A 27,501-nucleotide genomic window follows, 5' to 3' on the forward strand; every position below is an offset into this window, starting at 1 on the left:
CTCCTGTGAAAAGCCAGAAAAGTAAAAATAGTCAGTCTAATGAATTTAACATTTATTTTTATGCAAGCCTGGGTAGTTTTTAGAATTGTTTTGTTTGGGGAACAATAATTTGCATGTGCAATGCATTGATATTTGAGACTTTTGAAATATTATTTTCCTGGAGTTAGACCCATAAAACTAGAAGTGAAAGGAAGCAAGATAATCCCTAGAACAGCATTCACAAGGCCTGAGGGAAAGAATGAAGAGCATCAGGGAAAAGATAAAGGTGTCTTATGACTTCACTTTAGCAGGGGGTAAATCTATCTCCAGTGTTAGCCCTGCAGCTAACAACGAACAGTCATGCATTGCCTTTTTGTTGCATCCTTCCAAAAAGGGACAGCAAGTAAATGCTACAGTTTCATATCTCCCACAAAATCCAATCTCATGTGCTACGCCATTTAAATCTTTCTTGTCCTATACCGTCATTACCACCACACACTCTCTCTGTCACACACACAGAGTTTCTCCATCTAATCATTCATTCACTATACAGCCATTCATCCAACAAATATGCACTGAGTACCTACTTTTGGTCTGTCACTCTTTTAAACTCTGGAGCAAGACAACGAAAATCCCTGTTCTCCTGCATTACACAATCTAGTTGAACCACGTAATTAAAAACTAAAGCTAAGTACATTCAGAAGAAAAACATTGATTAGAAGTAATTGTCAGGAAGATACCAATAGGTAACATGATTTAAAAAAAAAAAAAAAAAAAAAGGAAGAATTAGGAGTCCTTGAAATATAAGATGGATGATGAAAAAGTCTTTCCAATGAGATGAGATGAATTATCTGAAGGATGAGAAGGAGGAAACCATACAACTCTTTGAGGAAAATGTCTTCCAGATAGAAAAGAGCAAACAATTTTAAGTCCATAGAATTTCAAACAAGCAAGTAAATAAAATGAAATAGAAAGAAGGCTATAGAATTTAGAGTACAGACTCAATGGAGTGTGGTAAAAATTTAAGCTCAGGAGGTAAACTGGGATTAAATAATAGAACTCTTGTTATTGTACTTAAATTCCATGGAGTCAGTTCTGACCCATCGCGACCCTGTATAGTGTTTCCAAGGAGCAGCTGGTGAGCTTGAACCTTTGAGCTTGCAAATCAAATGACTTTGCAGTCTGGCACATTAACCCACAGCGCTACACATTTGTATTTTATTACTTATTTAAAATTTAAATACAATTTTATATGTAATATTTCTGTGTTGGATATCATATTCAGTACTTTACAGATATAATTTCACATACTTTCACAATAATCTATGAACAATATAATGATATTACCATTCTGTAGATGCAAAAACAAAGTCTCTGAGAGGTTAAATGAATTCCTCAAGGTTATTCAACTAAAGAGTATGGAAGCAAGATTTCAGATCAGATATAACCCTGAGCACTTGACTATTCTCCTCTTTACTTCATTATTTTATTTCCAAAAGCTAGCAGGCATATTGTGCCTTTAATGTAGATGAAGCATGTAAAACTGGAAATAACTTTGAAATAGAAAGGTGAGATCTTGTTGACAAGAAGGAACATTTTATTCTGTTGTTAATAAGAAGAAAAGCAGCAATTAAGAACAGCAGTCCCTGGATAGTACTAGTGATTAAGCACTTGACTACTAGTCTAAAAGCAGGCTATTTGATCCCACTCAATGGCACCTCCTGGTGTGGCGCTGTGGGTTAATGCACCAGAGTGCAAAGCCCTTTTAACTGCAAGGTCTACAGTTCAAGTTCACCAGTTGCTCCTCAGAAACCCTATACAGGATCACTATAGATTAGAACTGACTCCACAGCACTTAGGAACTTAATAACCACAACAAATGGCACCTCAGAAGTCAGGTCTAGAAATCTACTTGAAAACCCTATGGAGAAGTTCTACTCTACAAACATGGAGGAACCTTGAGTCAGAATTGACTCCATGTCACCTAACAACAACAAAAGGAATCTGAACAGTCTCTTCTAAATTATCAGCCTTATAGAGGTTTCTCCAACACAGCTAGATTGATCATTTTTATGTTAAAAAGTCATCATTTCCTAGACAGGTAGATAGTTAGATAAATGTTATTAGATTGTGACATCATAATTAGTAAAATGAATGCTGCTTAGTCCTGTGACACCTTCATAATCATTGATATGTTTGAATTCATTGTTGCAGCTATTTCTATCTCTATACATTTAAAGGAGCCCTGGTATGGTGCTGTAGGACAAGAACTGGACTGCTAACCACAAGGAAAATTATTAAAACCCAGCATTCGTTCCTTGGACACTTAACAACAACAACAAAAACTGCTTTCAAATTCATATGTTTCTGTATAGCAGTTTTACATGAGGCACAATTATTTTTTATAAAATAGGCCACAGATGTATTTGTGGACTAATATGCTCTTCCAGAACCTTGCAATTTGCCATCAAGAGATGGATTACTTCGTCTCTTCAGCCTAACAAGGTCTTTGAGATACCCTCAATACATAGGATGTGTTTGACATGCTGATAAAAAAGTTCAAAAACCAAGTCATAAAGTGCTATGCACTTTCTACAGGGTTCATTCTCATTAGAGATATTTGACCTTGGAACTCAGTCACCATTTTATGAGAAACCCTAGATCACCTAGAGAAACCTTGTAAAGTTCTTTCTAGTAACAGGCACAATAAAGGACTCACACAACATATAATCACTGGACATACACATAGGAACTAACTAGTCTTCAGAAAATTCCAGCCTCCATTGTTTGAATCACCCTAGTTGATGCTGAGTGGAACAAAACAAGCTATTCCCAATAAGGCTTAACAAAATTGCAGATATTTTAACAAAATTAAAAGTTGCCTTTGTTTTAAATCACTTCATCTTACAGAGATTTGTCACACAGCTAAACAATTTTTTTTTGTCATGTTTTTGTCATGTGCCATGGAGTCGGTTCTGACTCATAGAGACCCTGTACAGGGTTTCCGATGCTGTAAGTCTTTATGGGAGAAGAAGGCCTCATCTTTCTCCCGTGGAACAGCTGGTAGTTTCGAACTGCTGACCTTGCTGTTTGCAGCCCGATTCGTAATCACTACGCTACCAGAACTATAGTTGTTGGTAAGTGCCATCAAGTCATAACTCATAGTGACCCTGTACAGGGTTTCCAAGGAGCGCCTGGTGATCTTAAACCATTGATCTTGCAGTTCAAACTGATTTTTTGTCCAGTCAATGCCAAACCAGGACTCACAACTTCTCTATATATGGCTATTGTTAAATACTGTTAAGTCAATTCCTACACATAGTGGCTCTATATATGGTTTCTGAGGAGTGAGCTTGAACCATAGACGTTGTGGTTAAAACTGACTTTGCAGTCTATATATATATATTTATTGTTGTTGTTAAGTGCCATCAAATAGGTAACGACTCATAGCGACCCTATGTACAATAGAATGACACATTACCCAGTCTTGGGCTAACCTCACAACTGTTGCCATGCTTGAGCCCATTGATGCTGTCACTTTGACAATCCATCTCACTGGGGTTCTTCCTCTTTTTCTCTGACCCTCCACCCTACCAAACATGACATGCTTCTCCAGTGACTTCTCCCTCCTGACAATATGTCTGAAGTATGAGAGATGAAGTTTGGCCATCCTGGCCTCCAAGGAACACTCTGGCTGCACTTCTTCCAGCCAGATCTGTTGGTTCCATGGCAGCCCATGGAACTTTTAATATTCTCCTCCAACACAATAACTCAAAAGCATCAATTCTTCCACAGTCTTCCTTATTCACTGTCCGGGTTTCACATGTATATGAGGTTACTGAAAATACCATGGCTCCGGTCAGTCCCACTTTAGTCCTCAAGTTGATATCTTTGCTAGTCAACACTTTAAAAATGTCTTGTGCATCAGATTTGCCTAGTGCAATATGTCTTTTGATTTCTTGACTGCTACATCCATGAGTGTTTATGGCTGATCCAAGAAAAATGAAGTCCTTAACAACTTCAATCTTTTCTCCATTGATAAGAATATTGTTTCTTGGTCCAGTGGTGAGGATTTTTGTTTTCTTGACATTGAGATGCAATATATACTGAAGACTGTACTCTCTGATCTTCATGAGTAAGTATTTTAACTCCTTTTCACTTTCAGCATGCAAGGTTGTATCATCTGCATATCGCAGGTTGTGAATGAGTCTTCTTGCAATCCTGATGCCACATTTTTCTTCATATAACACAGCTTCTCAGATTATTTGCTCAGGATACAGGATGAATAACTGTGGTGAAAAAATACAGCCCTGTTGCATATGTTTCTAAATTTTAAACTATTCATTGTTCCCATGTTCTGTTTGAACATGTATATATATATATATGTTGTTGTTATTTGCCATTTAGTCACCACTGACTCACAATGACCCTAGGCACAGCAGAACAAAACACTGCACAATCCTGGGCTAACCTCACTACTGTTGCCATGCTTATGCCCATTGATGCTGCCACTTGGCTAATCCATCTCGTTGGGGGGTCTTCCTCTATTTTCTGATGCTCCACCTTACCAAACATGATCTCCTTCTTCAGCGACTGGTCCCTCCTGAAAATATGTCCAACTTATCAGAGACGAAGTTTGACCATTTGACTTCCAAGGGGCACTCTGGCTGCACTTCTTCCAAAACGGATCTATTGGTTCTTTTGGCAGCCCATGGAACTTCCAATATTCTCCTCCAACAGCATAACTCAAAAGCATCAATTCTTCTATGGTCTTCTTTATTCACAGTCCAGCTTTCACATCTATATGAGGTCATTGAAAATACCATTACTTGGGTCAGGCATACCTTAGTCCTCAAGCTAACATCTTTGCTCTTCAACACTTTAAAAAGATCTTGTGTAGCAGATTTGCCTAATGCAATACATCATTTGATTTCTTGACTGCTGCTTCCGTGAGTGTTGATAGTTGATCAAAGAAGAATGAAGTTCTTGACAACTTCAGTCTTTTCTCCATTGATAAGAATGTTGTTTATTGGTCTAGTGGTGACGATTTTTGCTTTCTTGACATTGAGATGCAATCCATACCGAAGGCTGTGCTCTTTGATCTTTATCAGTAAATGTTTTAAGTCTTCTTCTCTTTCAGCAAACAAGGTTGTATCCTCTGTATATTGCAGGTTTTTAATAAGGCTTCCTCTTATCCTGATGCCACATTTTTCTTCATATAACCCAGCATCTCAGATTATTCAAGCATACAGATTGAATAAGTATGGTGAAAGAATAAAACCTTGTCACATACCTTTCTTAATTTTAAACCATTCTGTATTCCCATGTGTTGTTCGAACAACTGCCTCCTGGTCCAGGTACAGATCCTTCATGAGCACAATTAAGTGTTCTGGAATATTCATACTTCAAAATGTTGTCCATAGCTTGTCATGAGCCACACAATCAAAAGTCTCTGAGTAATCTATAAAGCACTGGTAAACACCTTTCTGATATTCTCTGCTTTTAGCCAAGATCCCTAGGACATCAGCAGTGATAGCCCTCATTCCACGGCCTCTTCTGAATCCGGCTTGAACCTTTGGAAGTTTCTGTCAATGCATGCTTGAATCTGTTTCTGTATAACCTTTAGTAAATCTTTAATCACATGGTATATCAAAGAGCTTACCCAATTATTTCTACATTCCTTTGGGTCACCTTTCTTTGGAATGGGCACAAATATGGATCTCTTCCAATCAGTCGGACAGATAGTTGTCTTCCAAATTTCTTGGCAGAGATGAGTGAGTGTCTCCTGTGCCGCCTAACTTTCTTAAAAGATTTCAATTTTCATTCCATCAATTCCTGGTGCCTTGTTCTTTGCCAATTCCTTCAATGCATCTTGGACTTCCTCATTCAGTATCATTGGCTCTTTATCATATGCTAACTCTTAAAATGGTTGAACATTAACCATTTCCTTTTGGTACTGTGACTCTGTGTATCCCTTCCATCTTCTCTTGATGCTTTCTGCATCATTCAATAATTTGCCCAGAGAATCCTTCAATAATCAGTCGAGGCTTAAATTGTTCTTCAGTTCCCCCAGCTTGAAAAATGCTGAACGTGTTCTTCCTTTTTGGTTTTCTGATTCCAGATCTTTGCACATTTTCTTGTAATATTTGGCTTTATCTTCTCAAGCAGATCTGTGAAATTTTCTGTTCACCTCTTGGACCTCCTTATTTCTTCCATTTGCTTTAGCATCTCTACACTAGAGAACAAGTTTCAGTGTCTCTTCTGACATGCATTTTGACCTTTTCCTTCTTTCTTGTCTTCTTAATGACTTTTTACTTTCTTCATGTATGATGTTCTTGGTGTCATCCCACAACTCTTCTGGTCTTTGGTCTTTAGTGTTATGTATCAAATCTATTCTTCAGATGATCCCTAAATTCAGGTGGGTTGTATTCAAGGTCATATTTTGGCTCTTGTAGACTTGTTTTCATATTCTTCAGCTTCAGCTTCAGCTTCAATTTGTATATGAGTAATTGATGGTCTGTTCCACAATCTGTCCCTGACCTTTTTTCACTGATGATATGAAGCTTTTCCATCGTCTCTTTCCACAAATGTATTCAATTTGATTTATATGTATTCCATCTGGTGAAGTTTAAGTGTATAGTCATGTCTTATGCTGTCTAAAGAAGGTATTTTAAATGAACAAATTATTGATTTTGCAGAATTCTACCATACATTCTCCAGCATCGTTTCTATCACCAAGGCCATATTTTCCAATTACTGGTCCTTCCTCTTTGCTCCCAACCTTTGCATTCCAATCACCAGTAATGATCAATACATCTTGATTGCCTTGTTTATCGATTTGAGATTGAAGAAGTTGGTAGAATTCTTCTATTTCATCCTCACTGGCTTTAGTGGTTGGTGCATAAATTTAAATAATAGTGGTATTAACTGGGATTCCAGTAGGTGCATGGATATTATTCTATCACAGACAGCATTGTACCTCATGGCTAATCTGGATATGTTCTTTCTGACATTGAATGCAACACCATTCCTCTTCAATTTGTCATTCCCGGCATAATAAACCATGTGGTCATTGGATTCAACATGGCCAATACCAGTCCATTTCAGCTCACTAATTCTTAAGATATCGATGTTGATACATTCCATTTCATTTTTGACAACTTCCAATTTTCCTAGATTCATACTTCATACATTCCATGTTTTGATTTTCAATGGATGTTTACAGCTGTTTCTCTTCATTTTGAGTTGTACCCCATCAGCAAATGAAGGTCCCACGGGCTTTTCTCCTATGGGCTTTATTCCATCCGTGTCATCACAGTCAACTCTACTTTGAGGAGGCAGCTCTTCCCTAGTCTCATACTGAGTGCCTTCCAACCTGAGGGGCTCATTTTCCAGCACTATATCTGACAGTGTTTCTCTGCTATTCATAAGGTTTTCAGTGACTAAATATTAGGAAGTAGTTGTAGTTCGTCACTCCTTCTTCCTAGTCTGTCTTTGTCTGGAAGCTCATCTGAAACCTGTCCACCATGGGTGACCTACTTGTATTTAAAATACTAGTGGCATAGGTTTCAGAATCACAGCAACTTACAAGCCACCACAGTACAACAAACTGACAGACGAGTGGTGGTATGTGTGTGTATATATGTATATATATATATAGAGAGAGAGAGAGAGAGAGAGAGAGAGCATATTTAAAGAATCAGAGAACAGAAGACCTAAAGTGTGACCTTTTAGGAGACTAAGCAATCTAACTTTGTATATGTACTATAGTTTAGTGATTAGATGGGTTAATGTTGAAATTAGACACTTCTTAACTAAAATAAGAGTTCAATTCCTACTATTGTTAACATTTTGCATGCTATTTAACCTATCTAAATAGTCCTAAGAAACAATGTGACAAGACTTCGCATGTCTATTTTGAACACATAATAAAGAAAGACTAGGCCTTAGAAAAGAACATGGTATTTATTAAAGTACCTGTTGTTGCTTTCAAGTGCTGTCCAGTTGGATCTGTCTCATAGTGACCCTGTATATGAGTTTATGAGTAGCAACTGATAGATAGTGTGTTTGAATCATGGACTTCATGGTTCAAACCAAACTTGCAGTTGAGGGTCAGTGAACACAAGGAAAAGTCTTAACAAGATGAAGTGCCACAATAAACACAATACCACAATGTACTTACACAAACCAACTCTCATGAAGATGGTACAGAACTGGGAACATTTTGTTCTGTTATACATAATGTTGCCATGAGTTGGATGGAAGTTAATAATGGCAAAAAACCATTCATCTTTTAGACATATTAAGTGGAAGATTGGCAGAAAAGAAGAACCTCAGTGATATGGATTGACACAGCGGCCACAGCAATGGGCTCAAGTGTACCAACAATTGTGCAGATAACACAAGACTGGACAGTGAGGTGTTCTGTTGTTCATAGGGTTATTTTGAGTCAGAACCAACTTGACAGCATATTACCATTGAGACAATAATGGCAGTATAAAGGTATCTTGTGTAAAATAAATACGATGTTGGTTACATATCTGTTTCAAATTATATGCCTAGCATACAGTTATACTTAGTATGGTAAGAACTTGTCTCATGTACTTTAGACATGTTATTTGGTAGGACCAATCCCTGGAAAAGAGTGTCATGTTCTTTTAAACTAGAGGGTCAGCACTCAAAAGAAAAATCACTGAAGAGATGAATTGACACAATAGCTACCACAATGGTCTCAAAATAACATAACAGCAATAGTGAGGATGGCACAGGACAAGACAGTGTTTCATTCTGTTGAGCATAGGGTCACTATGAGTCAGAGCTAACATGACAGCAATAACAACAAAAATATCTCTGCAATAATCACTTTAAAAATAATTATTTTTAAACTACCTTTGAGCATGGGGTTCTGGTGTGGTTCTGGCTAACCACAAAGTTGACAGTTCAAATCCACCATCTTTTCTTTGGAGACCCTATATAGGTTAGTTATGAGTTGAAATCCACTCAACAGCACTCAACAACAACAACAAAACAATATCAGTGAGCATACACCAGTTTAGAACTTAAAAGTTTTCCCTCTGAGTTCATTTCAAAAGGTTCCAAATGTAAGTGTCACCCAAGCAGTACTATTACCTAAATAATTTCTGAAACATGTGGGAAAATCAGAAGTATTGATAATTACAGGTCAGTTGATGGCTCCCAAGAAGTCAAATTGTCAAATAACATTTTAAGGAGAAAAGAAAGCAAAAGACTTAGGAAGACTCACAGTGAAAATGTTTGTTTACATGAAATGCTAGAAATACAGAGGAAAAAAAACAGTTGTGAGGTAGGAATAAGGAAATAGGTTAGGGTTAGGTTTATGGATAGGTCTAGGCTAGGTCTAGGATTTAGTGTAGTGTTAGTGTTGTGTTTAGGATTAGGGTTAATTGGATTTGGGCTAGGAGCAGTGCTTAGTCTAATTTTTAGTTACAATTAGGTTTATTTATTTACTTATTTATTTTTCCTTGAAATCTACTTGATTTTATCTTCATTTGCTTTTTTTACTTCAAGGTTTTACTGTTGCTGTTGTTGTAAACTATTATCTCTGTTTTTCTAGTCTTGATCTCGTAGATCTGTTTTACTTTGGATACTTCTGTGTCTAGGTTGAATTCTGGGTAATATTGTCAAATATGTTAATCTAAGGTTGCTGTCTGCTGGTTTTGTTTCTCTGTCTAAATAATTTTCTTTTGAATTTTTTTTGTAAGGTTGTTCTAGTTTTACAAATTCTTTAATTTCTTTTTATCTAGAAATATCCTAATTTTGCTGTCATATTTGAAATTTAATTTTGCTGAATAGATATTTCTTGGTTGACTTTTTTTTTTTTTTAATTTCAGAGTTTTATATATGTCACCCATTGTCTTATTGGGTAGCACAATGACTCTGTAGGATAAGCACTGGAATGTGTACCACAAGGTTGTTTGTTCTAGCCCACCAGCCACTCCACAGCAGAAAGATGAGAGTGTCTGCTCCCACAAAGATATACTGTTTCAGAAACCCCATATACCTATGAGTTAGAGCTGACTTAATGGCACTTAAAAGAACAAAAGTTTTCTTCTTGCCCACATGGTTTCTACCTTGAAATCAGAGCTTAGTCTTATTGGTTCTTCTTTGTAGGTAACTTCATTTTTCCCTGAGCTGCTCTCAGGATTCTTTCCTTTTCTTTGGTTTGGAGTTTGATTATGTTTTGGTGAATTTCTTTCTGGATATATCCTGTTTGGAGTTCATTCAGTTTCTTGAATACATAGCTCCTCATCTTTCATGATATTAGGGAAATTTTCTCCCAATCACTCTTTGACAGGATTATCTGTGGTTTCATTATTTGTCTTTTTTTTCTGCTCTTGAATTTTGAACACACATAAATTTTTCTTCTTGATAGAACCAACATAATTCTTAGACCTTTGAATTTTTTGTTCTTTAATGGAGTCCTGGTGTGGCACTGTAGTATAAACACTGGACTGGTAGCCAGAAGATTGATGGTTCAAATCCACCATCAGATCTTCAGAAACTTTATACAGGGATGCTGTGAGATGCAACCAACTTAATAGCACTTAACAACAACAGCAACAACAGATAGATATTGAGAGATTTATCTTTAAGTTCACCAATCCGGCCTTATATTGATTAAATGGAAGCAGCAGTCAAGATATCAAATGACGTGTTACGTTAGCCAAACCTGCTCCACAAGACCTCTTTAAAGGGTTGAAGGGCAAAGATGTCAGTTTGGGTCATGTGTGCCTGACCCAAGTCATGGTATTTTCAATAACCTTATATGCACGTGAAAGTTGGACAGTGAATAAGGAAGACTGTAGAAGAATCAATACATTTGAGTTATGGTGTTGGAGGAGAATATTAAAAGTACCATGGTCTGCCAAAAGAGCAAAGAGATCTGTGTTGAAAGAAGTACAGTCAGAGCGCTCCTTAGAATACAAGATGGCCACCCTTCATCTCTCATACTTCGGACATATTATCAGGAGGGACCAGTCACTGGAGAAGGATACCATGTTTGGTAAAATGGAGGTTTGGAAAAAAATAATAAGACCCCCAATGAGATGAATTGGCATAGTGGCAAAAGTGAAGGCCTCGGGCTTAATAATGGTTGTGAGGCTGGCACAAAACCAGGAAATATTTTGTTCTGCTCTTCACAGGGTCATAATGAGTTGTTACTGACTGAATGGTACCTAACAACAACAACATGTAAAGCACATTACACAGGACTCAGTATGTAGCAAGTATGCACTGTATAGAACTTTCTTGATAGTAGTAGTGTATCAGTCTCATCTTCAAGCACTGGCAATGACTCCCCTTTGCCTACCTAAAGAATAAAATTTCTTAGCATCACATTCAAAAGACCCACAATTGATATCTTATTTTTCCAATTTCTTGTCACTGCACTTCCTCTTATTACTTATCAGACATCAAATTTGCCCAAATCTTCCTTCTTCAAACATGTTAGGAATGTTTAAAGAAAGATACTTAGACCTTCAAGATTTACAAAGATAAAATGAATTCACAAATGTAAATTACCTATAATAGTACGTGTCTTGAGATGAGTACTAACATGGAATATTACTTGCTATCATCATTACCATAATCATCATCTTTTTTTCTAAGATAACTCCAAAGATGTTTCCTGGTCTTTGTCAGAGTATCTGCTCTTTCCTTAGTTCTGAAAACACTTCTCTTGTATATTTATTATGTTGCTGTGGTTTTTAGGTGCCATCAAGTCAGTACCAACTCGTAGTGACCCTATGCAAAACAGAACAAAACACTGCCCAGTCCTGGGACAACCTCACAATTATTGCCATACTTGTCAAAACCCATTGATGCTGCCACTTGGCCAATTCATCTCGCTGGCGTCTTCCTCTTTTTCTCTAAACTTGCACATTACCAAACATGATATCCTTCTCCAACGACTGGTCCCTCTTGACAATATGCCCGAAATGTGATAGACTAAGTTTGGCCATCCTGGCCTCCAACGAGCACTCTGGCTGCACTTCTTCCAACACAGATCTATTGGTTCTTTTGGCAGCCCATGGCACATTAAGTATTCTCCTCCAACATAATAAATAAAATGCATCAATTCTTCTATGGTCTTCCTTATTCACTGTCCAGCTTTGCTTGCATATGAGGTTATTGAAAATACCATGGCTTGGGTCAGGTGCGGCTTAGTCCTCAAGCTTTGCTCTTCAACACTTTAAAAAGGTCTTGTGTAGCAGATTTGCCTAATGCAATACGTCATTTGATTTCTTGGCTGCTGCTTCCATGACTGTTGATGGTTGATCCAAAAAGAATGAAGTCCTAGACAACTTCAATCTTTTCTTTGTATTATCTTTAGTGAAACTTACTCATATGGGATATCAAAGCTATTGTCTGATGGTCCACATTCCATTGGGTTACCTTTCTTTATAATGTGCACAAATACGGATCTCTTCCAATCAGTTGGCCAGATAGTTTTCTTCCAAATTTCTTGGCAAAGATGAAAGAGTACCTCCAGTGCTTCCTCACTTTCTTTTTTTTTTTAATGGTTCAATAACTTGTATTACATCAAAAATATCACTGAGAGGTCTTAGGAATCACCAGGTCTTGTTTCCATAACTGTATAGCTTTATATCTTACTCATCAGCCTGTTGGGCAGTTCCTTTTTTTAGAAACATAGATACCATGCAAAAATTTTCAGATATCCTTATTGTTAACTGTTGTGGCTTGCTGAATTAAATCATCTGAATTTGATACAAGTTCAATGTCATTTCCTTCAAGAATTAATTCATCTTTCTGGGCTTGAGATACTGAACAAGGAACACGTGCACTCATCTTAACCCTGTAAATGTATTTTTCACCCAAGAAGTTTCGAGTTTCTACAAGAGAACAACTCTCTTGGATAACAACATTGATGGGGAAATGAGCATACACAGACCTAATCTTGTAATGTAAGGCCAGTGTAAAACCCTTGATCATATTTTGCACATGATTGCATATGGTTCAGACTGTAGCCAGTTCCTTTCTGTTTCCCCACCATATGTCAATGTGAAGCCTCTACTTTTTCTTCCTCAGGAGGCTGAGCTCAACACTGATGTGGTTGAAGTCCCTCGCAGGGTCCTCCTGGGGTCCTTCACGATGACTGTGCGGCCCTTCAGATTGATGTCAATGTTAACCAGAATGTCAACAGTCTGGTTGCTGAGAATGGTCTTCATCCTCGCAATAGATGAGGACAAAAAAAAAAAAAAAAAAGTCCGCCTCACTTTCTTGAAAGATTTCAATTTGTACTCCATCAATTTCTGGTGCCTTGTTCTTTGCCAATTGGAGTTCTTCCTCCAATATCATTGGCTCTTGATCATATGCTACCTCTTGAAATGGTTGAACATCAACCATTTCTTTGGTACAATGACTCTGTATATTCCTTGCATTTCCTTTTGATCCTTTCTGCATCATTCAGTAATTTGCCTGGAGAATCCTTCAATAATAAAATTCGAGGCTTGAATTTTTTCTTCAGTTGCCCAGCTTGAGAAATGCTGAGCATGTTCTCCCCTTTTGCTTTTCTGACTCCAGATTTTTGCACATTTCGTTGAAATATATGACTTTGTCTTCTCGAGCTGACCTTTGAAATTTTATTTTCAATTTTTGTACCTCCTCATATCTTCCATTTGTTTTAGCATCTCTACTCTGAAGAGCACGTTACAATGTCTCTTCTGACATTCATTTTGATCTTTTCCTTCTTTCTTGTCTTTTTAATGACTTTTTGCTTTCTTCCTGTATGATATTTTTGACGTCATCTCATAATTCTTCTGGTCTTCAGTCTTTAGTGTCTAATGTATCAAATCTGTTCTTCAGAAGATCTCCAAATTCAGGTGGGGTATATCCAAGGTCATTTGGCTCTTGTGGACTTGTTTTCATTTTTTTCAGTCTGAATTTACATATTAGCAATTGATCTGCCCCGGCCTTGTTTCGGTTGATGATATGGAGCTTTTCCACCATCTCTTTCCACAGATGTAGTCAATTGATTTCTATATATTCCATCTGATAAAGTCCATGTGTATAATGGTCTCTTATGTTTTCTAAAGAAGGTATTTGAAATGAACAAATCATTGGTTTTGCAGAATTCTATCATGCAATCTCCAGCATCATTTCTATCACCAAGGCCATATTTTCCAACTATTGATCCTTCTTCTTTGTTTCCAACCTTTGCATTCCAACCACCAGTAGTGATCAGTCTTGACTACAGAACTTTAAAAATTATGTTTTATACAATAATGAATATTTTAATACAATATTAAACAGAACAAGAGATGCTGAATGATTTAAAATCAAGAAAGGTGTGTGTCAGGGTTGTATTATTTAACCATACTTATTCAATCTGTATGCAGAGTAATGATCTGAGAAGTTAGATTATGTGAAAAAGAACAGAGCATCAGGATTGGAGGAAGAATCATTAACAAACTGTGATTATGCTACGATTCAAACTTGCTTGCTGGAAGCAAAGGATTAAAATAATCACCGAAGAAGATCAAAGACAAAGACACAGCGTTTAGTATGGAATACATCTTAAACATTAAAAAAAAAAAAAAAAAAAAAAAATCCTCATAATAGAACCAGTAAATAACATGAAAAATGGAGAAAAAACTGAAGTTGTCAGACTTCAATTTGCTAGATTATGAGTCAGGCTGCTAACCTCCAGCTCAGTAGCTTGAAACTATCAGCCATTCCACAGGAGAAAGATGAGGCTTTCTTCTTCTTTAAAGGTTTACAGTCTCAGAAACCCTACATAAGGTTGGTTTGAGTTGAAACGACTTTACAGCACATCACCACCACCATAATGCTCATGGAAGCAGCTGTCAAGAAATCAAGTGGCATGTTGCATTAGGCAAATCTGCTGCACAAGACCTTTTAAAACTGTTCAAGAGCAAAGAAGCTAGTTTAAGGATTAAGGTGTGCTTGACCCAAGCCATAGTACTTTTAGTATCAGCAACAAGGGCTCAAAGAAAACAACTGTGTGGTTGGCACTGGACCAGACAGTATTTTGTCCTGTTGTGCATAGGGTCACTATTACTTGGAAATGATTTTATGGCACCTAACAACAACAGCAACAAATGGTTTGAATCTTTAATATTCCCATGATACTTTATTGTTTTTTGGGGGGATGTTTTTTGGGGAGACAAAAGACATGATGCCCTCTTTCTTATAAACAATGCCCTTTTTCTTATTTTGTCTTCTCAAGGCCTTAGAACAATGTTTTTGTTATTGTTGTTTTAATTCACTACATAGACTATTTGTAAAGGAAAGCATGGGTGTAATTATTGTTGGCTTACTTGTTCACTGTTAGAATCTTTACATGAAAACATGAGAACCATGAGTGCACTTACCTTATCTATCACTGCTCAAATCCCAGAGCTTGAAACAGCATCTGGTACAAAACGGGCACTCAATATGCATTTGTTGAATGTAACAAGGAATGATTGTACCAATAAATTACTTAACAATAAATCAAAGTATCCATATTTGAAGTCACTTTAAAATTTTTTCTTTAATGAATTTCAAAGAGGGTGCTTTCATTCTTAGGTTCTCAGTGTATCTGTAAACACAAATACTTACGTATTTGAGCACAGACAAAGACATATGTGTATGCAGAATATAAAATTGAAATAACTTTCAGAATAAGGATGCAAATTAGACATGAGGGTAACTGCTTGACTAGGAAGCTGCAAGATAGTTGGACAAAAATATCTTGCCTAGAGAAAAGCAGGTGGAATTTGCCTTTTCAACATTTTTGTTCCAAGCCAGATAATTTACTTCTCACCTGGGAACAATTTCTTTCCCGCAGCCATAATGTGAGTTTCACCACAGCTGTGGAGCTAAAGTCAAAGTCAAAGTAGAGATTGCCGCGTCACTTGCTGGGAAATGACTTTTTAGTTTGTGTTTGTGTCCTTGTCTGGCAGCCTTCTTATTTGTGTTTAAAAACACATGGACTAGAGAGAGGTGCACATCTGTTTATGAGTCTGTAAGTTGCATATGGAAGTATTTCTCCTTTGCAGCTCTAAATTCCTATACTCTTTAACTGCCCCAATACATGCATTTAAACTTCTATTTTTCTAGTTAAAAAGCAGCAGCTGTATCTAGATGTGTGAATTTTACATTTATCTCCTGTATCCACAATTCCCAAACAACCAGGCTTATCTGTATAAGGCTGGTATCGTCTATCTCCTCTACTCCTTCTCTTATATAAAATTTCCCATTCTTAACAACACATAGTCATACTGGAGAATAAGATAAATTACATTCTGTATTGCTTTCTCATCTTGCCATTTTTTCCCCTCTTTTTGTATTGATGTTTCATATGAGAAGCACAGCTTTGTAAGTTGGTATCTTAGTGACAAAGATCAGAACAGGACTAGATTAGGAGTGGGGAGAGGAATGTGAAATTTCTTTCATGCCAAACTCATGAAAAGAATCATAAAAATTCCATAGTGCTGAGTCAGAGTCTTTAATAACAGATTTCAATTTCAGAAGGTCAATTGAATCAAAAAGTCAGCCGTTCAAATTCACCAGCCACTCCTTGGTAACACTTGTATAGGGTTACTACAAGTCAGAACTGACCTACGGCATTAACAACAACAAAAACAATTTCCAAAGGCAACAGAGACAGTGGTCTGTCAGCAAAGAACATGGATGGATTGGGAAACTGCATCAAACATTCATGGTTATATTATACCAGTTACAAAAACTCAGATGTAATACAGAAAAAAGAAGAGTAAGCTGTTTGCAGACAATGTCTGTGAGACCTACAAAGTATGATTGGATATGTATCCCCCTAAAATTTCTGACCTACAGTCTTATATGCTATAAAGAATTAACTATGCATTTCTATGTATATTAAAGACAATTCAGTCATTGAGAATCAACATTGATAAAAAATTACTTTCATTTATACTAAAACCAAATTGTTGTTGTTGTAGTGCAATCAAGTCAGTGCCACTCATATAGACCAACCTCACCATTGTTGCTTTGCCAAGCACATTGTTGCAGCCATTGTCCCAATCCATCATGTTGGGGTCCTCCTCATTTTCTCTGATGCTCCACCTTATCAAGCATGATGTCCTACTCCAAGGACTGGTCTCTCCTAATAATATGTTTGAAGTATAAAAGAAAGTTTGGCCATCCTGGATTCCAATAATATTCTGATTGTACTTCTTCGAAAACAGATTTGTTTTGTTTTCTGACAGTCAATGGTACTTTCAGTATTCTCCTCCAAAACCATGTCGCAAAAGCATCAATTATTCTACGATCATCTTTACTCATGGTTCAACTTTCACATGCATATGAGGTTATTGAAAATACCATGGCTTGGGTCAGGTGCACCTTAGTTCTCAAGCAGACACCATAGCTATTGAGCACTTAAGAGTCCTTGTGTAGAAGATTGGCCCATTGCAATTTGTCATTTGATTTCTTCAGTGCTGCTTCCATGAGCATTGCTGTTTGATCTAAGCAAAATGAAGTCTTTGACAACTTCAATCTTTTCTCCATTTACCTTGATGTCATTTATTGGTCCAGTGGTGAGATTTTTTCTTCTCTTTACATTGAGGAGCAACCCATACTAAAGACAATGGTTTTTAATCTTCATCAGTAAATATTTGAAGTCCTGTTTGCTTTCAGCAAGCAAGGTTGTATCATCTGCATATCATAGGTGGTTAATAAGTTTTCTTCCAATCTTGATGTTACATTCTTCTTCATATAATCCAATTACTCAAATTAATTGCTCAGCAAACACATTGAATAAATTTAGTGAAAGAATACAAATGAGTCATACACCTTTTGTAATTTTAAACCATTTGATGTTCCCTTAGTATGTTTAAACAACTGCTCCTTGGTCTATATACAAGTACCTTATGAGCATAAATAAGTGTTCCAGAATCCTCATTCTCTGCAGTGTTGTTCATAGCTTGTCATGATCCACACAATCAAAAGCCTTGTGTAACTAATAAAGCACAGGCAAACACCTTTCTGCTATTCTCTGCTTTCAGCCAAGATCCATCTGATGTCAGCAATTTTATCCCTTATTCCACATCCTCATCTGAATTCAGCTTGAACATCAGGCAATTCTCTATCAATTAGTGTTGCGTTCATTTTTAAATTATCTTTAACACAACATCACTAGAATGTGAAAGCAATATTATTGTCCTATGATTTCCACAGTTCATCCGGTCACCTCTCTTTGGAATGGGCACAGGTATGGATCTCTTCCAATCAGTTGGCCAGGTAGCTATCTTCCAAATGTCTTGGCATAATGAATGAGTGCCTGCAGTGATGCCTCAGTTTCTTGAAAGCTTTCAATTTGTAGTCCACATTTTTTGCCAATGCCTTCAATACACTTCGGATTTCTTCTTTCAGTATCATTTTTTTCTTGATCATATGCTACCTCTTGAAATGTTTGAACATTGACCATTCATTTTTGGTGGAGTGCCATGTGTGTTCCTTCCATCTTCTTTTGAGGCTTATTACATCATTCAATATTTTGATCATAGAATCCTTCAATAATGCAAATCGAGGCTTGAATTTTTTCTTCAGTCCCCTCAACTGAGAAATGCTGAGCGTGTTCTTTCTTTTTTGTTTTCCAACTCCAGGTCTTTCTTCATTTCCCTATATTTGACACATCCTTCTCAAGTTGTCCTTTGAACTTTTCTATTCAGCTCTTTTACCTCATCATCTTTTCCATTTGCCTTAGTATCTATAAACTGGAGAGCAGACATCAGAGTCTCTTAGGACATCCATTTTGGTCTTTACCTTCTTTTTTTGTCATCTTAATGAACTTTTGCTGTCTTTGTGTATGATGTTCTTGATCTTATCACACAACCCTTGTGGTCTTTGGTCATCAGGGTTTAATGCATCAAATTTGTTCTTGAGATGATCTCCAAAATCAGGTGTGATGTGTTCAATGTCATATATTGGCTCTCATGTACTTGTTTTAATTTTCTTGAGCTTCAGCCTGAACTTGCACATGAGCAATTGATGGTCTGTTCCACAGTCTGCTCTTGGCCTTGTTTTGGCTAATGATATGGAGGTTTTCCACCATCTCTTTGAAATGATGCAGTCAATTTGAGTTTTTGTGTATTCCATCTGGTGAGGTTCATGTGTATGGTCATCTTTTATTTTGTTTAAAAAAGGTTTATGCAATGAAGAAGTCATTGGTCTTACAAAATTTTATCATGCGATCTCTAGCATCGTTTCTATCTCCAACGTCATATTTTCAACTACTTATCTGTCCCCTTTGTTTACAACCTTTGCATTCCAATCGCTAGTAATTATTAATACATCTTGATTACATGTTTGATCAATTTCAGTCTGAATAAGTTGGTAGAATTCTTCAATTTCATCATCACTGATTTTAGTGGTTGGTGGTCTTCCTTATAGGTACATGCATATTATCCTATCACAGACAGCATCGATGCAAGACAAAATCGATATAAGATTGATTTTGGAATGCCATTTTTTATAAAGAATGTGATGTCATTCCTCTTCAATTTGTCATTTCCAGAATAATAAACCATATGATTGTCAGATTCTGGACATCCAATACCAATCCATTTCAGCTCACTGTTGTTGTTAAGTACCATAGAGTCATAACTAATTCATAGCAAGCTATGCACACCAGGACAAAACACTTCCTGGCCCTGTGCCAACCTCACAATTATTGCTATGCTTGAGCTCATTGCTGCTGCTACCAGTCTATCACATTAGGGATCTTCCTGTTTTGTACTGACCCTCCACTTTATCAAGCATGATGTCTTTTTCTCTGGACTGGCCCCTCCTGATAATATGTCTAAAGTATGAGAGACTAAGTCTGGTCATTCTACTTCCAACACAAATTTGTTTGTTCTTCTGGCAGTCTATGGTACTTTTCATATTCTCCTCCAACACTATAATTCAAATCTACCAAATTTTTTACTTCCTTGTACATATCTTACCTAATTTTACACTATTCTGTTAGAACAATTGTCTCTCCATAATATTGTTAGTAGCTTGTCATCCATACAACTGAAGGACTTTGTACAGTCAATAAAGCACATCTTTCTCGTCTTCTCTGCTTTCAACCAAGATCCATCTGACTCCAGCAATGACATCTCTCATTTTATGTCCTCATCTGAAACCTGTTTGAACCTCTGACAGTGCCCTGTCAATGTATTGCAGCAGCCAGTTTTTAAATATTTTTAGAAAAATTTTACTTGCATGCAATATTGATGATATATTGATGTTGCTGTACAATGATTTTCACATTCCATTGTGTCATTTTTCCCCCCCAATGGTCACAAATATGGATCTCTACCAATCAATTGGACAAGTAGCTTTCTTCCAAATTTCTTGTCATAGATGAGAGAGTGCTTCCAGTGCAACTACAATTAGTTGAAAGATTTCCATTTGTATTCAATCAATTCCTGGAATCATGTTCTTTGTTAATGTCTTCAGTGCAACTTGAGCTTCTTCCTTCAATTTCATTGGCTCTTGATCATATGTTAACTCTTGAAATTCGTGAACATCAACCGTTTCTTTTTGGTACAGTCACTCTGTGTATTCCTTTCACCTTTCTTTGATGTTTTCTGCATTATTCAATATTTTGCCAATAGAATCCTTCAATATTTCAAATTAAGGCTTGAATTTTCTCCTTCAGTACACTCAGCTTGAAAAATGCTGAGTGTTTTCTTCACTTTTAACTCCAGATCCTTGTACATTTCATTATAATATTGACTTAATCTATTTGATTAATCTATTAATCTAATAGTCCTTGAAATACTATTTTTTAAAATTTTTATTGTGAATTGAGTGATAGTTTACATGGGAGAAAATCAATTTTACACTCATAGTTTCATTGCAATGATTACATTCCCCTCCATGCATTATCATTCAACAGTATTGGTTTATACTCCCTCTGGTTGTTTTGTTGTTGCTGTTTTTACTGGGGGGTGGATGTACACAAAAACACTCAGGAATATATAATAATTTAATCAACCAAAGGACACATTTTGCAAGCTTGCATACTGGCCACCACCACATAGCCTTCCTCTGTCCATGAATCTAGAGTCCTCTGCAGCTCTATCTCTCCATGGCATCATATCTGCCTCCATCTCTGGTGTCACTGCTTTTCTGGATACGGTCCCACATTCTGCTCATGCTCTTCTTCCTTAATGGTCCTAGGTTCCTCTGTGCCTGGACTGTAAGATTAATTACTCCCCTCTTTTTGTTACAAAACATCTAACTTTACAGTTGTGACAGCTATAATTAGTCATGATAACAATTACTATTGAATCATAAGAATCTTCTCCTCATCTCCTTTCACCATAACCACCAAGCAAAATGAAAACTATTCCATGGGGATTCTAACTTCCTCCACACTCAGAAACTAAACTCCCTCTTGAAAACTTGTGAGTCAGTCACTTTGTGCCTTTCTTGCCCCCCCCCCCTCCATTTTAGGTAGCCAATGCTTAAGTTGCCCATGGCTATTAACCCTGTATACAGAGGGGACAAGATTGATCCTTGTTGTAAAGACTCCTTCCCACTCAGTTGGTATTCTGAGCTACTACATCCATAAATATAGGTCAACTTCATCAAATTCTAGCAATTTACACTTGTTTCCTTTATCAATTTTTTTTTTTTTTTAATCTTTCTCTAGTCAAGTTCTGATCATCAATCAATTGAAGCCAGATCAAATGGGTACTATCTGCAAGTTTGGGCATTCTTGTGCATCTCCCCTCACTTCATATCAGCTGGACGCTTCACTCTCAGCTCTAGTCCTTCGTGGCTATGTCCTTTTCTATTGGCTCAGAAGTTCCCAGGTCTCACCATACTTCAGACCAACCAGCCCTTATTCTTTTTTTCATCTCAAGGTCGACGGGAGTCTATGGAACATGGTCGAACTCAGCCCAAATCTTTTTGTTGCCTTTCTTCCTCTTCCACTCAACAGTATATCAGCAAGCATACATGCCTGCTCATGTGTTCCCTTTGAGTTTCAGTATTGGAGGGGGGTTTGTCCTGAAGGGGTTTGATTGCTTGCCCTGATGGCTCCCCAGTGAAAAATTTGCCTTGAAATATTTTATTCAGCTTTTATCTCCTCATTTATCCCATTTGTTTTGCATCTCTGTGCTAGAGAGCTAGTTTCAGAGTCTATTCTGACATCCATTTTGGTCTTTTTCTCCTGCCTTGCCTTCTTAACTACAATTTGCTTCCTTATGGTATAACATTCTGGATTTGTTGAAAGGCTTCCGTTTGTATTCCATCAATTCCTGGAGTCTTGTTCTTTGCCGATGTCTTCAGTGCACCTTGAACTTCTTTCAGTATAATTGGTTCTTGTTCTTTTGCTACATCTTGAAACGTTTGAACATTAATCATCTCTTTTTGGTATAATCATCCGTCCCACATCTTCTGGTCTTTGGTCATTAGTGTCTAATTCATCAATTTTGCTCTTGATATGATCTTTAAATTCAAATGGGATACATTTAAATTTATATTTTTTGCTCTTGTGTACTTGTTTTAATATTCTTCAGCTTCAGTCTTAACTTGAATATGAACAATTGATGGTCTAGTCCACAGCCTACCTCTGGCCGTGTTTTGGCTGATGATGTTGGAGTCAATTTGATTTCTCTGTATTCCATTTGGTGAGGCCCTTGTTTACATATTTTTATTTTATGTTGGTTTAAAAATGTATTTAAAATGAAAATTTCATTATTACTGCAAAATTTGATAATGAGATCTCCAGCATTGTTTCTATCACCAAGGTCATATTTTCCAAATACTGACCTTTCCTCTTTGTTCCCAACCTTTGCCTTACAATCACCAGTGATTACCAATGCATCTTTATTACATGTTTGATCAATTTCAGGCTGAAATAGTTGGTAGATTTCTTCACCACTGGCCTTAACAATTGGTGTGTACGTTTTAATAACAGTTGTATTAACTGGTCTTCCTTTTAGGCTCATAGATAATATCTTATCACAGACAGTGTTGTACTTCAAGATTGATCTTCAAATGTTCTTTATGATGATGTTCACTAATGCCTAGTATATAGATTTTTATGTGTTTCTTTTCAATTTTGACAACTTCTGAATTTTTAAAATTCATATTTGTGCATTTATGCTCCTACCATTAATGAATGTTAACAGTTGTTGAATGTGATGACAATCCTCTTCATTTTGTATTTCCTGACATAGTAAATCATGTGATTGTCAGTTTCAAAATGGCCAATATCAATCCATTTCAGCTCACTAGTATATTAAAGTCTATGCATTCCATTTTATTTTGGACAACTTCCAATTTTTGTGATTCATACTTCTTACATCCCATGTTAAAATTACTAACGGATGTTTATAACTCTTTCTCCTCACTTTGAATTGTGCCCTATCATCAAATGAATGACCTGAAAACTTTACTCTATTTGTGTCATTGTGATCAACTCTACTGTGAGGAGGTAGCTCTTCCCCAGTCATACTTTGAGTGCCTTCAACCTGAGGGGCTCATCTTCCAACACTATATCTGACTATATTATGTTGTTCTTCATCATGTTTCAATATTCAGTATTCTGGTGCTATCTGACAGTGTTCTACTGCTATTCATCAGATTTTCAGTGACTAAGTATTTAGTAGTAGTCCTTCTTTCCTTTGTCCTAGCATGTCTTACTCTGGAAGTTCATCTGAAACCTCTCCCCCATGGGTGATGCTGATAGTATAGATTCATAGCTTCCACTACAACATGCAAACAACCACAGTTCAACAAACCGACAGACAAATGGAGAGCTTACTAATATTTAATTTAGTAATTACTATAAATTCTGTAAATATTACTATAAGTACCTATGACATGCAGATGATACAGCCTTGCTTGCTGAAAGCAATGAATACTTAAAATACTGATTAAGATTAAAAGAGTGCAGACTTCAGTGTTTATTGCACCTCAATGTAAAGAAAACAAAAATCCTCACCATTGGAAAACAAAAACTCTTCACCATTATGATAAATGAAAAAAGACTGGAGTTTTCACAGACTTTATTTTGCTTGGATCCACCATCAACACTCATGAAAACAACAGTTAAGTAATCAAATGATATATTGCAGTAGGCAAATCTGCTGCACCAAAACTCACTAAAGTGTTCAAGAGAAAGATATCAAACTCAAGGACTAAGGTGTGCACGACCCATGCAATGGCATTTTCAACAGTCTTATATGCATTTAAACATTGGACAATGAATAAGGAAGACTTTAGGATCATTGATGCATTTGAGTTGTGATGTTAGAAAAGAAGAATGTTTAAAGTACCATGGTCTTCCAGCAGAACAAACAAATCTTTGCTGGAAGAAGTACAGCTATAATGCTCCTCAAAAGCCAATATAGTGAGACTTAGTCTTTCATAATCCAGATATGCTATTAGGAGTGACCAATTTTTGCAGAAGTACATCATGATTGATACAGTGGATGTTCAACACGATAGAAAGACTCCCAGCCTGATGAATTGGCATAGTAACAGCAGCAATTGACTCAAGTGTAACAACAATTATGCTGATAATGCAGAATCAAGCTGTGTTTAATTCTGTTGTACATAGGGTACCTATAAGTTAGAACCAACTTAATAGCACCTAACAGTAACAACAACATAAGTACTGTCGTCCTGTTGCAATGCTGTAGGATAAGCACTGAAGTACTAAGCACTAGGTTGGAAGATCAAATTTACTAGCTGCTTCTCAGAAACCCTATACATGGTCTCCATGAGTTAGAATCCACCCAACAGCACTTAACAACACAACTATAAGAAAATATAACTACTATAAGAAAATTGTAAATAACATTTTTCTAAAGAAAATACACAACCTACTGCAACAATACACTGAAAGAGCACTTCCAGAGGTTCAAGATGGATTCGAGGAAGTAGAATAAGAGATATCATTAGTGATGTTGATAGATTTTGGTTTAAAGCAGAGAATGACAGAATGATGTTTAATCATGCTTTATTCACTATGCAAAGGCTTTTGATCATGACAAGCTATGGACAACACTGAGGAGAATGGGTATTCCAGAACACTTAATTGTGCTCATGAGGAACTTGTAAATAAACTAAGAAGCAGTTGTTCAGACATAACAAGAAGACACAAAATGGTTTAAAATTAAGAAAGATATGTGCCAGGATTGTATTCTTTCATCATACTTATTCAATCTGAATGCTGAGCAAATCATTTGAGAAGCTGATTATATGAAGAAGAATGTGGTATCAGGACTGGAGGAAGACGCATTAATAAAAATCTGTGATATGCAGATGATAGAACTTTGCTTGCTTGAAGCAAAGAGGCCTTACAATACTTACTGATGAAGATCACAACCACAGTCTTCAGTATGGGTTGCTCTTCAATCTAAAGAAAACAAAAGTCATCAAGATAAATGGAGAACAAATTGAAGCTGCCAAATACTTCATTTTGCTGGGGTCAGCCATCAACACTGCTTCCATAAGCAGCAGTCAAGAAATCAAATGACATATTACATTAGGCAAATCTACTGCACAAGGCCTCTTTAAAGTGTTCAAGAGCAAAGATGTCAAATTGATGACTAAGGTGTGTCTGGCCTAAGACATGATATTGCAATAATCCCATATGCATGTGAAAGTTGGACACCGAGTTAGAAGACTGTAGAAGAATGGATGTATCTTGTGTTGGAGGAGATTAGTAAAAGTGCTATAGACTACCAAAATGGCAAACAGTTCTGTGTTGGAAGAAGTATAAGACAAAATATTCCTTGAAACCCAGGATTGCTAGCTTTGTCTTTCCCACTTCAGAATACTGTCAGCAGAGACTAGTTCCAGGACAAGGACATTATACTTGGTAAAATGGAGGGTCAGCAAAAAGAGGAAGACTCCCAATGAGATGGATTGGCACACTGCCAACAGCAATGGTTTTAAGCATAGAAATAATTGTAAGTTGGCTAAGAACCAGACATTGTTTAATTCTGTTGTGCCGAGGTTCACTATAAGTCAGTACTGACTAAACAGCACCTAACAACAACAAATAATCCCTGACTAAAAAACTGTTTAACACAATCTTTCCTTAATATTCATGCTCATCAATTCCTGTCAATTGATATTTACCTTTTGTTTTCATACATTTTTTTTTTACATAACACTTTGTGCCCTGTTAAGTTCACATTTCAAAATACAACGGCCTTTTCAATGTGCAGAGTGGCCAACTCTGTAACACACCTGTTATTAACATGTAATTAAAAAATTATTAACTGGTAGCATAGTGATTATGAGTTGGGCTGCTAACCTTAAGGTCAGCAGTTTGAAACTACCAACTGTTCCATGGGAGAAAGATGAAGTTTTCTGCTCCTATAAAGACTTACAGCCTCAAAAACCCTATACAAGCTAGCTTGAGTCAAAATGAACTCCACAGCACATAACCACCAACCACCACCAATAATCAAGGGCAAAAGTAAAAATGAGGAGAAACAACTGTAAACATCCATTAATAATCAGAACATGGAATGTACAAAGTATGAAACTAGAAAAATTGGGAATTGTCAGAAGTCATATAAAATACATAAATATGGATCTCCTAGGCATTAGTGAGCTGCAACGACTATATTGAATGTGACAATCATATGGTTTACTATGCCAGGAAAAACAAACTCAAGAGAAATTCATTATCAAAATCATCATTCATCATAAAAAACACCCTTTCATGATCCGTCTTGAAATGCAATGCTGTCTGTGATAGAACAGTGTCATTATGCCTACAAGGAACACTGGAGTACTGGTGTGGCACTGTGGTAAGTGCTCTGGACTGCAAAGTCAGCTTGAACCACAAGGTCAGTGGTTCAAGCTCAACAATCGCTCCACAGAAACCCTCACACAGGGTCGGCATGGGTCTTAACTAACAACTCAATGGTGTTTAATAACAACAAGGGACACGAGTTAGTATGCCTAATATTCAAATTTATGCACCAACTACTAAAGTCAGTGATAATGAAACTGAAGAATTCAACCAATTTCTTCAATCTGAAATAGAACAAACATGCATTCAAAAGGTATGATAATAACTGATAATTGGAATGACAAAGTTGAAAATGAAAAGGAAGGGTCAGTATTTGGAAAATATGACCTTGGATATAAATGAAGCTGGAGATGTATGGACTGAATTTTGCAAGTTCTATAACTTATTCACTGCAATTATCTTTTTAAACAACATAAAACAGAAGTATACACATGGAACTCACATTAGGAATACACAGGAATCAAACTGGCTACATCTGTGGGAAGAGACAGTAGAAAAACTCATTGTCATCATCCAAAACAAGGCCATAGACACGGCGGAGCATTTAACTGCCCATATTCAAGTTCAGGGTAAAGCTAAATAAAATAAATACAAGTCCAAGAGAACCAAAATATGGCCTTGAACATATCACACCTGAATTTAGAGACTGTGTCATGAACAGATTTGATACATGAGATGCTAATTACCAAAGGCCAGAAGAG

General features: G+C 36.7%; 1 pseudogene; it reads left to right on the forward strand.

The window, feature by feature from the left end:
* Positions 1-238: 238 nt before the first annotated feature.
* The window catches only part of LOC102834179, a 39,618-nt pseudogene continuing 12,355 nt past the window's right edge, over positions 239-27,501 (forward strand).

The sequence above is a fragment of the Chrysochloris asiatica genome, unplaced genomic scaffold (assembly GCF_000296735.1).
Source record: "Chrysochloris asiatica unplaced genomic scaffold, ChrAsi1.0 scaffold00073, whole genome shotgun sequence".
Classification (NCBI taxonomy): domain Eukaryota; kingdom Metazoa; phylum Chordata; class Mammalia; order Afrosoricida; family Chrysochloridae; genus Chrysochloris; species Chrysochloris asiatica.